Source organism: Sinohyriopsis cumingii, chromosome 2 (genome assembly GCF_028554795.1).
Source record: "Sinohyriopsis cumingii isolate HCF-2022 chromosome 2, ASM2855479v2, whole genome shotgun sequence".
NCBI lineage: Eukaryota > Metazoa > Mollusca > Bivalvia > Unionida > Unionidae > Sinohyriopsis > Sinohyriopsis cumingii.
The window spans coordinates 164,986,959-165,002,120 of record NC_142962.1 but is presented as its reverse complement, the minus strand read 5'-3'; the positions used below and the strand labels follow the sequence as shown (position 1 = coordinate 165,002,120).

The following is a 15,162-nucleotide window of genomic DNA, read 5'->3' as shown; positions in this document are numbered from 1 at the left end:
TAATAATAATAATAATAATAATAACAACTTAAGAACCATATCGGTCATTAAAGGTCCTACATGTTCTTGTACATAGAAAGGAAAGCGTTGTGTTAGAAAAGGTAAAAAGTGTGAGTCTATGTGGGGATGGAGAGGGGTCATATCATCAATGTACATTCTATTACAATTTAACAATATTTAATGAATTGTAAAATAAATAAATACGAGCTATAATTATCATCTGCAACTCTTTTTCTCTATGGGGAAGTTATCAGGTCTTGTGCGAGACAAATGCTTGAGTCTATTTTGGAATAAATCTGCTATTCTCGTTTATTTGCTATTTGGGTGCTATTTGATTTCTCAAGGTTCAGAATGTACTAATTTGACACTTTGCTTTCCTGTAAGTTTGAATTCTGGCGATGACTATAATGGCCAGTTGATTGGCCAACAAAGACAGCGCGCTGGTATTCATAACCTTCTTTGGATAACATTTGACATATTCGACCAATTGGTGTAGCCACGCAAACCATGTAAGCCAGTGGTTCCCAAACTTTTTCGGTTCACCGCCACCTTGTTTATCCTCAGACACCCCCCCCCCCCCTTTACCCCGTAAAAAGCATTATTCAGCATTAGTGCCCCTCCTCCTTGGTAATATCACTGCACTCAAGGCGGCGGTACCGCTCACTTTGGGAACCACTGATGTAAACAATTAGCGTCTTGTATGGTTTGCCGTGTATTGTATTGTCAACTATTAGTGTCTTGTATGATGTGCCGTGCATATGCGCCCGCAGGATTATTTGCAGGGGGGAGGTCAGTCATTCACGGCAGGGTGAGTTAGTTGCGTAGTTATTATAGTAATTAGTCTAATATTTACTAAGCGTTTTGAACAGAATCTTGTGGCATATTTTCAGCTTCATTTGCATGATGAAACTTATATATATATATATATATATATATATATATATATATATATATATATATATATATATATATATATATATATATATATATGTGTGTGTGTGTGTGTGTGTGTGTAGTATGATTTGGGGGTGGTCACGTGACCCCCCTTGACCTATGCTGCGGGCGCCCATGGAGCTATGTATCGTATTGTAAGCAATTAGTGTCTTGTATGGTGTGCCGTGTATTGTTTTGTCAGCAATTAGTGTCTTGTATGGTGTGCCGTGTATTGTATTGTAAGCAATTAGTGTCATGCATGGTGTGCCATGTATTGTATTGTAAGTAATTCGCGTCTTGTATGGTGTACCGTGTATTGTATTTTAAATAATTAGTATCTTGTATGGTATGCCGTGTATTGTATTGTAAGTAATTAGTATCTTGTATGGTGTGCCGTGTATTGTATTGTAAGTAATTAGCGTCTTGTATGGTGTGACGTGTATTGTATTGTAAGTAATTAGTAGCTTGTATTGTATGCTGTGTATTGTATTGTAAGCAAGTAGTATATTGTATGGTGTGCCGTGTATTGTATTGTAAGTAATTAGCATCTTGTATGGTATGCTATGTATTGTATTGTAAGCAATTAGTATGTTGTATGGTGTGCCGTTTATTGTATTGTAAGTAATTAGCGTCTTGTATGGTGTGCCGTGTATTGTATTGTAAACAATTAGTATATTGTATGGTGTATCGTATATTGTATTGTAAGTAATTAATGTCTTGGATGGTGTGCCGTGTATTGTATTGTAAACAATTAGTGTCTTGTATGGTGTGCCGTGTATGGTATTGTAAACACTTAGTGTCTTGTATGGTGTATCGTATATTGTATTGTAAACAATTAGTGTCTTGTATGGTGTGCCGTGTATTGTATTGTAAACAATTAGTGTCTTGTATAATGTGCCGGAAATTGTTCTGTAAACAATAGTTTGCGTGATATACAATGTCAATCCATAAAATACATGTCCATAAGAATTTGAGTATTACATGGCATGTGTATACATGCCCATAAGAATTTGAATACTGCAGGGCGTGTCTATACATGCCCATAAAAATTTGAGTATTGCAGGGCATGTGTGTGTGTGTGTGTGTGTATATATATATATATATATATATATATATATATATATATATATATATATATATGCCCATAATAATTTGAGTATTGCAGGGCATGAATATACATGCCCATAAGAATTTGAGTATTGCAAGGCGTGTCTAATCATGCCCATACGAATCTGAGTACTGCAGGGCATGTCTATACATGCCAATAAGAATTTGAGTATTGCAGGGCATGTGTATACAAGCAAATACAAATTTGAGTATTGAATGTCATGTCTATACAAAGAATAAGAACATCTTATGAGCTTAAATTTATGCGAATTGCAACCATATTGTAGTAATTCAAGTGTCCAATAATTTAATCGATTCAAGTAGAAGCGGGTTATGCATTTGGTGCAGATGACACTTTGTTGCATCTGAGTATACTTATATCACGTGTTTCGGCTCGAATAAACAGTAACACAAGAAAGAACGAAAACAACAAGCATTGAAAATTTAACAAATAATTTATTTCCCTAGAAAAACACTGTAAAAATTGAAAAAATAAAAACTTACGGTTTAAAAAATCAGATACAAAAATAGTCCAAGAATAATCCACGAATTAAATTTTAGAAGTCCTAGTAATGAAGTGTTATAATGAATTCAAGTTCGAGTCCCGACGAAGAATCCAAAATGCATTCGAATGCAACATATATGTACTTCCGTTTTTGCCGTAGCATCAAGCAAACCACAAGCCTGGTTTTGCTATGTTATTTGTGATTCGTGTTCTTGTGCAGAAACTGTTTTCCACGAACTTGCGACGACGACCGTGACGTTTGACCTTTTAACCCTGATCGACGACTTTCTTTTCTTATCCTTGTTATATAGTATCCACAAAATTCAGTCAAGAAACGTTCTCAGTAACTGTTGCTATCGTGCTGAACGTCTTTTTCTTTCTGAGTTTCTGTGAATTAGGCCTTTGATCATTTTATCCCTAAATTACTGTGAATTTTTTCCTTTGACCATTTTATCTCTTAGCAAAAGGTTTTTATTTATCCTTAGTGCAAGTCATCCGTAAAGTTTTGCCGAAATATGTGGCCTACTTATCCTGCGGAAACATCGTTTTCCTTGAGTCACTTTTTGTTATTGTTAACCTTTTGACCTAAACACTGACACTTCTACCTTTCAAACAGGAGGAAGCTGTTCATACAGCATGGCTGACGTATATGACAAAGAACTAGAGTTATTAACCGAAATTATTATTTGCTCTGCTGGACATAAAATAGCTTATGGGATGACTTTTGTTTGTAGTCGGTCGTCTGACGTCCGACCGTTAGCACATGTTTAATATCGATATTCCTCCGAAATACCTGGAGGATTGCCATGAAACCTTCCACACATTTATTCAAAGGTCTAGTGGTCCTAGATGCTTCGACATCTTGAGAAAAAAAATATCGCGACTTTTCCTGAATGGATAGTCATATCAACATGTTATTTTTACTAAAATATCTTTTATGGTGCCTAGTAGGTACTCTCTGAAAATGGTGCCGATCAGACGTCTAACATGTCCGCCACAGTAGCCATCTTGAAAATCTTATTATCGTAACGCCTCCTGAACGGAAAGTCATACTGATATCATTTTTCCCCCAGAACACTTCCTATCATGTCTAGTTAGAACGAAATGTAAACGATTCTGCCCTGAAATCCAATATGATCATCAGAGCTGCCATTATGAAAATCTTGTTATTGCTACTCCACTTGAATGGATGATCATGTCAAACGTTTTGTTTTGTACTGAAAGACTTCTTATGATCCTAAATCACAGTTATGCCAAACTGATATCATAAATCACAGTTATGCTAAACTGACATCCTAAATCACAGTTATGCTAAACTGACATCCTAAATCACAGCTATGCCAAACTGACATCCTAAATCACAGTTATGCCAAACCGACACCCTAAATCACAGTTATGCTAAACTGACATCCTAAATCACAGCTATGCCAAACCGACAGCCTAAATCACAGTTATGCTAAACTGACATTATAAATCACAGTTATGCCTAACCGACATAGTAAATCACAGTTATGCCAAACCGACATCCTAAATCACAGTTATGCCAAACCGACATCCTAAATCACAGTTATACCAAACCGACATCCTAAATCACAGTTATGCCAAACCGACATCCTAAATCAGTTATGCCAAACCGACATCCTAAATCACAGTTATGCCAAACCGACATCCTAAATCAGCTATGCCAAACCGACATCCTAAATCAGTTATGCCAAACCGACGTCCTAAATCATAGTTATGCCAAACCGACATCCAATATGACCCCAGTAACATCCATCTTTAAAATGTTGTTATTGCAACTCCTCCTGAATGGGATGTCATAATCGTATGGGGTTTTCATTGGAAGACTTATTATGCTGCCTAATTGGTCTAAAAAGTTGTTATCTTAGATATCCAGTATAGCGGCAACAGCGGCCAACTTAAAAAGCTTACCGCTACTGTTCCTGGACGGAAATTCGTATAATTTTTTTTACCGGAAGACAACTTTTTATGTCTAACTAAATGCAAATTATGCCGATCTGACATCCAACCTAACTAACACAGAAGCTATCTTATAAATCTTTTGTTGCTACTCCTTTATAAATGAACAGTCGTACATACATGAAGTTTTCACCAGAAGACTAATTGTGATATTTGATTGGTCTTGAATGAAAATAGCTCCGACTGGACCTCAAATATGGCTGCCACATTAAATGCTTTATCTACTTGTCCTGCATGGATGGTCATATCAACATTAGATTTTCACTGATAGTCCTCTTATAGCCTTTAGTTTGGCCTAGATGAAAATGGCATCGATTTAACTTTCAACATGGCTGCCACGTAGCTAGTTTGAAATACTTACCTTTCAACAATATCAACCATGGTTTCAACACTCATCAGTGAAAAAGAAGAAATTGTCTTATTGTGAAGTTCGGGAAATTCTTTTCAGATGGTTGAGCATAAGGCCCCTCAAGGGACTCTTGTTCTTTCTCTGTCATAACCTTTGACCATATAATCAATAGGTGTTTACTGGTCCCCATGAGCAAATTTGGTATAGATATACAACGTGAACTCGTACTAGACTCATCACGATGAGACGAAATACAGACAGACGGGAGGAGAATACAAAAAATTGATAGGCTGGAATGCCCAAATCTCACGTTTGTTTTGCTTTTCAAAACACGCTATTCTCAAGTTTTCATTCTTAACGCATTTGCCTCCACGATTCCTTATTTTCTTCACTTGTTGTTGCAAGCAAAAGTAGGGCAAAATCTTTGTACATGTATTTCATATACGTATTTTGAAAAGTAAAGATATTAGCCTGTTCGCGACCTTGTGAGAAAAGCTGTCTGCCCGCTAGAGAGTACTTCAAATTTACGCATTAATATAGGTTTACGGCCGATTTAGGAGGCTCATTAAGTAGATGAACATAAAAATGTTATCCCTTATCTGGTCACGACGTAGTTGGTAAATTGTAAAGGCTGATATCAGTTGACAGCTCTTGAGGCTGACTGTTGGTTCATTATAGTCACCTGCCATTTTTACTTTAGGAGTTGAACTACGCATGCTCTGAAGTCAGTGTCACATGACAGGATTTAACCAACAAAATCGAATGAGCAAGTCAGATTACAAATGACGTGGTATTTAATGAAATGATGTAGTATAAAATGAAATGGTTTAACCCAAGAAACGGAATGATGAATTCAGATTCCAAATGATGTTGAGTGATATGCAATGATGTAGCATGAAATGAAATGATTGAACCCCAAAATGAAATAATGAATTCTGATTCCAAATGATGTGGTAATAAATGAAATGACTTAGTATGAAATTAAATGATTTAAAGAACAAAACCAAATATTGATATCTGCTTCCAAATGACGTGGCATTAAATAAAATGATGTAGTCTAAAATGAAATGATTTAACTCGACAAATGAAATCAAGAATTTAAATTCCAAATAATCTGGTATTAATTAAATAAAATGATTTGAACCACAAAATGGAATGATGAATTCTGATTCCAAATGACGTTTCATTAACTTAATTTGCATGTGTGTGTGTGTGTGTGTGTGTGTGTGTGTGTGTGTGTGATTTGGATTTTTAACGTAAGTAGTTAAGTGGGATACCATAGCGACAATGGGACTTACCATTAAAAACACCCCTGGGAACATATAGCGACTATGGAAATTTAACATTAACACCCCTGGGAACATATAGCGACTATTGAAATTTAACATGGACGAAAAACCCTGGGAATATATAGCGACAAGGGAAATTGAACATGGGAATATGGGACTGTTGAGCGTGAAGGGGAAATGGAACAGGGTCGGGACCCTATTTTAATACGGTCCCGACCTGATGGGTCTATGGAAATGGAACAGGGGTAGGCAATTGAAAGTCAATCTCTTTTCGAGACCTATGAGTGGCCCTGAAAAGGGCCTTTGGGTTTCTTCTTCTTCTTCTTCTTCTAACTCCTCCACTTCTTCCACCAAGTCCTCACTTTTTCCATTATTCCTTTCTTCTTCTTGTTCTCCTCTGGCATCCAGTCTGGATGGCCCAAGGCTCTAAACGTTTCCTGGACTTTGATCCAATTCTGATTGAGCCTCTCAAAATCTGCCTGTTTCTTTTTGTTTTCCTGATCTTTTCTTTCTTTATTCCATCTCTTTTTAATCTTCTTTACTTCTTCCTCCATTACTTTTCTCATTAGTTCTTCCGATTTCTCAAGTTGGACCAGGCCTTTTTTGACGAATGACCACTCTGTCCGTTCCATTATGTCTTCCAAAAAACACTTTACTTCTAGCACATTATCCATGGCTTCTTTCAAGTGACCAATCTTTACATACTCTGGATTTATAAAGCCTCTTAGTCTTTATACTTCTTCTTCTATCATCTCTTTCACCAGATCCATAGCTAATTTCAGGTTTGTCACTTGCCTTCTGACAAAATCCCTGGTAACTTCATGCTTCCATTCACGTTCAATCCTTTCCACTCCATATGCTCCATCCACCATCCAATACCAAATATCCTTCAACTGGTTAAACAATTCTGTTACAGCTACCATCTTCCTTGTCTTTATTCTCTGTAGAATGGTTTGAACGACGAATACTGTGGGTTCTTATACGAAAAGCGCGGACGTGAAGGAAAACATCCCCCTAAAACAAAATTGATATGACCTAGATTATCACTTAAAACGCGCGGACGTGAAGGAAAACATCCCCTACCTTTCTCATTTCATATAATATACTATCTACATAAGTGAACCAGCAATTAACAAACCCCAAATCTACTATCCACACACGCAAAGCATTATAATGAAACCCAATAATCTACTATCCACACAAACGTCTGTGAGCGCTTACAAATACACACACACACACACACACACACACACGGAAAAAAGAGTAAGTGTTTATATTCACACTACTCTGCATACACACCTGGGCAAATCGATTGTTATTTCTTTTCTAAAGGTTTGGGTAGCCCTGAAAAGGGCTGTTTGTTTTTGAACTCCAGTGACACCTGGTTAATGATGACACCTTCCAGGCCTGGAACCACACACACATCTTCTTCCCCAGTCTCCTTTTACTTTTTTCTTGAGAGCGCAGAGGGAGGATGATTGGCTTCAGCACCCCAATCCTCTGTCTCTGGTATCTTGTAAGCCATCCTCTCTCCTATTTTCTTTTCCTCCTCTTCCCTCTGTCTTCTCTCCTCCTCTTCCTTCTTTATTCTTCCCTCTTCTAATATGGCCTCCGCTGCCAGTTCATTTAACAGGCGCCTGACATATTCCAGATGTATCTGGAGTTCAAGAAGTTTGCTTATTCTGGTATTCATTGTCTTGTTAACGAATGAACAGGGTAGCTAGACTGCCAAGCGATTTTCAATTTATAGTTAAAGCGCGGACGTGAAGGAAAACATCCCCTAAAACAAAATTGATATTACCTAGATCATGACCAAACAACGCGCGGACCTAAAAGAAACACTCACTCACTTTTTTATGCTACCCATTACTAATTAAAAATTTTTCATTAATCACTTCAATATACTATTCATATACGCAAAGCAATCAAATCAAACCCCAAATCTACTCTCCACGCACGTCAAACAGCAAAAAACATGATCATTATCTGCTATCCACACAAACACATACACTCACACCACAAAAGAGTCAGTGTTTATATTCACACTACTCTACATACACACATTGGCAAATCGATTGTTATTTCTTTTCTAGAGTATTGGGTAGCCCTGAAAAGGGTTGGGTTTTTTTTTGTTTGCTATGGCAATCTTTTAGTTTCTAAGAATGCGACGTCCTCTGAGGATAGACTTTCTGACGATAGGTCTGCTTCTTCGGAAAGAGAATAAGAACTCTTTGGTGTCGATACGACAATCGACAAAGCGTCTGTCAGGTTCAGGTTGCTGCTGCTGCTGCTGCTGCTGTTGTTGTTGCTGTTGCTGCTGTCTCTGAAGTCTGTACTTCTCTGTCCATTCTTCTTTCTCCCTGTTCACTTCTTCTCTGAAGAGCTCTTCTATCAGGTCTTCACTGACTTTTAGCATTCTCACATTCTCTATCTCTTCAGGCTTCGGTATCAGACTGTGTCTGACCCTATGCAAATTCACGTAGGCTTCGTTTAGCTTAGCTAGTTTGGAGCACATCTTCGTAGGAGGATGAGTCGACAATGGATGGTTAGACTGGAAACTACCCCGGTTCTTAAAGTCAAAGCGCGGACGTGAAGGAAAACATCCCTCTACGGTTTTCGAGCCGGAACGATCAATGAGTGTCATGAGAGAGATAGAGAGAAGTCAAAGAGCATGAATCAACATTCTTATAGCGAAACAAAAGACAAAGGCATTTTTTTCAAAACACAACATTTTTTATTCAAAAATCACTTAACACTAACCAACAACTCTAACATTTTTAACAATAATCCAACAATATAACATCAAACATTTTTTCAAATCACAAACATTTTTTTCAATTTACACATTATTTTGGACAGGGCTGACAACGTTGTGAATGAAATTGTGATTTCCACTGTTGGAAGTCATTAGGCCATTGATGGACACTACGTTTCCTAGCTTGAGACAAAAGATAAGCATAATGGTCACAAAACCATCGATCTACTTTCACATCGTTTCTAGAAGAAGAACGAGGATCAAAATGAGTCACTAAATGTTCTAAGGAATAACCCAGGCTGCGATGATGCAGAAAATACACACAATATTGTCCACACACCAAGGAATCTGTGCCTTGTAATTTCACATTATTGAATCGGGTGGTTTGAGCATTTCTTCTCATAAAGTCGATGATATCGTCTTCCAAAGGAGGCAATCCATACGAATCGAAATATTCCACACATCCTTCTTGAGGAAAGTAGACGGCTACCCAGTGGGTTCCTGGGAGATGACTGTCGTCCGTGTTGATCACATAAGCTTGATGGTCTTGAGGTTTGCGATGAGGGAGTTCACCTTTAGCACAGACGACAGGATTCCAAGAAGCCGTGCACGAACTGTGGTTCAAAAGATAATAAAGTTCCCAGGTATCCATTGATTTGTGTGGGTTTTTTCTTCACAGGTAATGATAAGTGATCAATTCGATCCTGACTTTTTGCTTGAAAATGTCTGACAAGTAAAAGGCGTTTGGCTCCGACTTCTTATTCTGGTCAAAGAGAGATTCGATGCGACGGCGCTCCAGAGACGTTAATGGAGGAGAAGAATGTTTATCCAAGCCTTTATACCACTCGTTCAACACGAATTCTATCTCGATGACACCCCAAGCTTTGTCCAGATATTCGTCCAATTTTTCTTCTTGGCTCAACATCAGACATTTGTCGTGTTGAATTTGACTGGGATGATCGTTGTGACATCCATAGCACTCTTCCTTGATCAATTCTTTCATTACATCTGTCAGGAATGTAGCAAAACAGGAGACTAAATGGGCTTCTTGTTCTGGCCATCTCGACTTCATCATGATAACTTCTTCGTCTTGGGATTCTTCTTCTTCTTCCACAGTCTCCTCACATTCCATGTCTAAAGTTTCTCCACTAGGTAAAGAGGGATAACAGTCTTCCATAGCTTCTAATAATCTAGAATGACTTCTCTCAAACTGTTGATTTCTATCGTATTGTCAAATTCTGCATACAGGAGGACGTTCACTGTGTCAGGTAGAGGATTAGTAAACTGAAGTTCCACACGAATCTGGCCGGATTTTATAGGGTGGAAATGCCCCTCGTCGCTGCCTTGGTCTGGAGTGAAATCGAAAGCCCACAAAGCGTAGCCTCCTGCATAATCGTCGTACGTAATACCGTGACTGGTGTTGGTTCCTAACTGTCCGGTGGCTTCGTACAGGGACAAGTACGATCTCAAATAATTTCTGTCACCGAACTTAGGCTCAAAAGGTCGGGTACACAAGGTCTTGCCGTCGCGACTGACTTCGATCTTGGACACATTGTAATGATGAAACTCAAAAGGAGTTTCCTGGTAGAGTCCGTTGAAGGCTGAATTCTTGACCATACCAACGATCAAACGTTTGGGTGACTGTCCTTGGAATAGATGATCTTCGATCATGGATCGCTGTCCAGCAGGAATGGTGAACGTTTTCACTTCCACTGTTCGTATCGGATACTTGGCAGTCGTTCGGCTCAACGTCTGACTGACGTCGTTTCCCACTTTAGGTAACACTTCCACACGATGCACGTAGAGTCTGGCTTCTTGGATGATGGTTTTGTAAGTGGAACCATCAGCAGCCATCAAATGGAAAGCGGCACTGCCGCGATTCAGTCTCAAGCGGATATCCACCTCGTTCAGCAAATACTTTTCTTGTAACCACATGTCTAGATGCAAGCGATCCATCAGTTCTAAACTACGACTTAGATGAATTTTCGTTCGTCGTTCTACAAATCCCGTTGTATTTTGAGCATCCCCAGCAGCTGTAATGCTGTTGAACTTAGTCGCTTTGTCAGGTTTCCATACCACGCAAGCATCCAGATGAGTGTTCTTGGCTTCTTTTCCGTATGTCAAGAGATTTTCCAGGTACGCTCGGTAAGGGTAAGTGTCCATGCTGCTGCTGACCAGTTTGTTATTCAAGTACAAGTCCACTTCGCTAAACAAGGAATGCATGAAATTATTGACGGGAGCTACTACATCATCATTGTCTCTGTTAGCGTTGGGTGATTCGATCACTTTCACTTTCAAATACAAGTAACTGCTATTCAGATCGATGTAATCTTCAGGTTGTCCTTTGATTTCAAACTCGATGGGAGCGGAATCCGTCAAAGAGGAGACGGGATGAAATTCCACCCACTGGGATTCTTGCATGGTCATCATGGTGGGGGGATGGCAAACAGATCAGTTCCGACTTGGAACAGGCGCAAGACTCTCGGTGCATCATTTTTTCTCTTTCTCAATAATCGAAAAGGTCTAAGTCTCGAACGGTTCTTCTTTTCTTTGTCTTTCTAGCTTTAGACGTGTAATGTCTGGTGAAAGGGTGTTTTCTTCGTCGTCTCTTTCTGCCTTGTCCTTGCTGAATGCCTGACTCGGTAGTGTGCAGGGCATTTATAGGTGTTTCTCGTCGGCCCAAAAGGTCTTTACCCGTTTGCAGCAAGACGTTTTTGCCTGCCCTCATGAAGGCTTCTTTAGGGTTTTGTTTGTCGATGATGACATTTTGGAGAAATTCTTTGCCTTGCGTCAATGCGGCATCTTTCAAGGCGTGCAATCCTCGTGTCACCATCGGTTTCAACACCGGGGCCACCGAACGGAAGGCCGATTTTAACATATCTCCTAAACCATGTCCTCGCTGTCGAGCAACCCCTCGGTACACTGGATACATGACTTACGAGTCGTGAGAGAACCGTTTTCGAAAATGGAGTTTCACCGTGACTTTTCCTTTGGTGAATGAAATATTTTGTCCCAGATCTCCTTTTATAGCAATGTTGACCGTGTCCAAATGCGACTTGCTGACAGGAAAATAGTGAGGATGTACAAATTCGCGGTGGACTTGGTAAGTGTTTCCACCTTCCTCGTCAGCGTTCGTGGCAGAATCCACTTTGAAAGGAATGACACGCAGTAACGGCACAGAGGTGTGTCCCACCACGTTATACTCCACCACATCGGAGTACACAAACATCAAATTCAGTCCTTGGTTCAGTTCTACCGGGGCACGAAATAACTTGCTAAAAGACTCGTTGTCGTAAATGACTGGTAATTCCTTTTTCTTGAGCATGGCCATTCTCATGTCCATGTCTCCGCCCAACATGTCAAACAATTCGGGACAAAATAAAATGGACACGATTTTACTCCCGTCAAATTTCATCAAGAAGCGACGAGCTGCTTTGTGGTATTCCATGGTGACACTTTTTTTGACACTTTCCAAAGCTTTCAGAAACACGACATTAAACCTGGAGGCTATGGTGCTCACCAAATGTTGACCACTAAAATAATAGCCTGGGGGAATGAACAAGTGATAGGTGGTGTACTTTTGATTTTTTGTGCCAGGGGTTTTCTTGTCATATTTGCCATAGGTATCCAAGTACTGTTGCAATGGTTCGTCATGAACTTCCACATCAAAAAAATTTTGATTGGGAAGGACATTGAGGACTTGGGTCGGGTGAATGATTTCTACTAAAGCCACTTCCCAATGGGCTTCGTGATCTAATGGGATGGCCTGAGGTAATTTGGCCGTGTAACAGCACAACGTGTTCCTGGGAAACATCTCCATGGAACTGTCACTGGGTTAGGTTAAGTAAAATTGGTTGTTATTGTTCATAATTCCAGAGTTCTGTGGCTGTCCGAGGGGTTACTGGACGTCAGAGGCGTGTTTCCGCCCAAAATGGGGTTGTTGTTGTTGTTGTTCGAGTGGTGACTGACACTGGCACCGGACACAAGGTTCCCGTTGTTCCCGTTCGAGGTGAATTTCAGGGAGGGATTGGGAAGCAGGTAACCGATGCAACTGCTCAATAAAATGGTCCACAATTGTTTGTCTCCTTGTTGCAAACTCAAATTGGCGATGGCTGTACCGATGACACAATACACTACGAAGATTTTGCAGAAAAAGACGATTTGCGTTTTAGGCACACGCTCTCCACACCACACCCACAAGGGTTGTTTTTGTAAATCTTGCAGAGAAGAACTAGGTGAAGGAGTGGTCGACGTAGCTGCGTCTGTGTGAAAAGGCATGATGGTCACTTCTTTTTATAGTCGATGACTTGCGAAGCGTCGATCCAAGAATCAAAACTGGGTGGATATCCTTTCCAACGTACTTTGACTTCTTTGACACGTCGTTTACCCACTTTACGGGTTCTGCGTTCGAGAATGCTTTCGATGTCGTACACGTCGTCTTCTTTTTTGGTGACACGTTGTAACTCGGGCAAATAAAACGTTCCTTTGAGCACTTCTCCGTTCATGTCTTCCAATTTATAGACGGTAGGATGACGGCCATGCACTCGTCCAGTGACACGAAACAATTCGGTCGTCCAGTTAGGTAAGTAACCTTTGTCGAAAGTGCGTTTGGTTTTGCCAATGCGTACCCAATCTCCTACGGCCAACACTCCACTTTTCTTGGGGACAGCCCTCGTCGGGGACGTACCAAACAGGCACTCAAACACCAACACTTCGTTCTCGGGAGTCACTTCTTGCGGGGCACGTCCGATGCTTCGATGGTAAGATTGGTTGTACGCTTGCACCAGGTGCGGTAAGATGTCGATGTACTTCAGAGTGTGATGATGCGTAAAATATTTCCACATACGTTCTTTCAAAGTACGTTGGAAACGTTCCACGATGCTGGCTTTGGTTTCGGGATTCTCGGTGGTAAAAAAATGAATGTCACGGTTCTTTAATTCTTTTTGGAAAGCTTGGTTCAGAAATTCGATGCCTTCGTCCGTTTGCCATCGAAAAGGGTGACGACCGCTTTGTTTCAACACTCGTTGCAGGGCTCGCACTAGCTCGCTGCTCGATTTGGAAGTCAAGGGCACGACCCAGGCAAATTTGGAAAAGACGTCGATGACACAAAACAAATATTTGTAGCCACGATTGTAGCTGGCCAAATGAGAGACATCGGCTAAATCGACTTGCCATTGATGATCGATGCCTTCCACTTGGGTGCGACTTCTGGAAAACTTGCGTCGAATGGGTTTGTGTAAAGTATAGGTAGCTTGTTCTTGTAACCATCGTTGCACTTGAGGTAAACGGAGACTTTTCAGTCGCATTTTGGCAGCACGATACAATTTTTGAACTCCTGCGTAACCTGCAGGATGGGAGGGATCGTAATAAATGCTGGCTAACACTTTTTCCATTTTATGTTTGTGTGTTAATAAGGCACCTACTCTTGGAAGATGCCATTCTTTTTCTCTTGGGGTACTTTCTTGGATTACAATGCTTTGCGTGTGCGACCAGCAATAGGTGTCGCAGAGGAGGATGTCGCAACAGGGGATAGCGGTTCTTGTTTCACTTCTGTCTTCACTTTCTTTTTCTCTTGTGATGAAGAAAGGGTGGTCATCATCTTTTTAATCCATTCAATTCTGGAGGTAGGTGGTGTTGTTAACTTGCGTAATTTTTCTGGTGGAGTTTGAAACCCTTCTTCTTCTTCTTTTTATGTCTTGGTCACTGGTAGTGGTGGTGGTGGTACTGGTGATGGTGCTGGACTTTTCATCAAGGTCTTAAAATCTTTCAGAGTTGGTAGAGCTGTTTCGTCTAAAGCTTTCTGGTGAAAGAGTTGTAGTCGTTGCAAGAGTTGACCGTACTTTTGCGATTTTTCTGTTTCGGACAAATCATGGCGATCCATCAAGGACTGCAATTCTTGTTGTAACTGGGACATTTCGCTCAAATTGGGATTAGGAGGTAAATGCGGGGTGCGTTGTTCTTGCCAACGATGCTAATCCATCCATCGTTTGTAAGGCACTAAAGCTAGTTTTCGTCCTTCCATGGGGTTGTCAAGGGTCGATTCTGAGATCTTGGGACTTCAGAGGGCCTTTTTATCTTGCTCCCACCAGTCCTCCCAACATGGTTCCCAAGACTCCTTTCAGCAATGGGCCTAACAAGAGGGGTAAATGCCTCCACGTTGGACCAACATCTTCTTCTTTTGACGAATGGGGATTGTCTTTTGAACCATTTGGCGAAGAACGTGACGATGTTTGCCTAAGCATTG

General features: G+C 40.4%; 1 long non-coding RNA gene across 1 annotated transcript in view; it reads left to right on the top strand.

The window, feature by feature from the left end:
- The first annotated feature begins 755 nt into the window (after positions 1–755).
- The window catches only part of LOC149806246 (uncharacterized), a 33,109-nt gene continuing 18,702 nt past the window's right edge, over positions 756–15,162 (top strand). The window contains exon 1 of the long non-coding RNA XR_016415102.1: positions 756–808. This is a non-coding gene — a long non-coding RNA (uncharacterized LOC149806246). The remainder of the gene's footprint in view (positions 809–15,162) is intronic.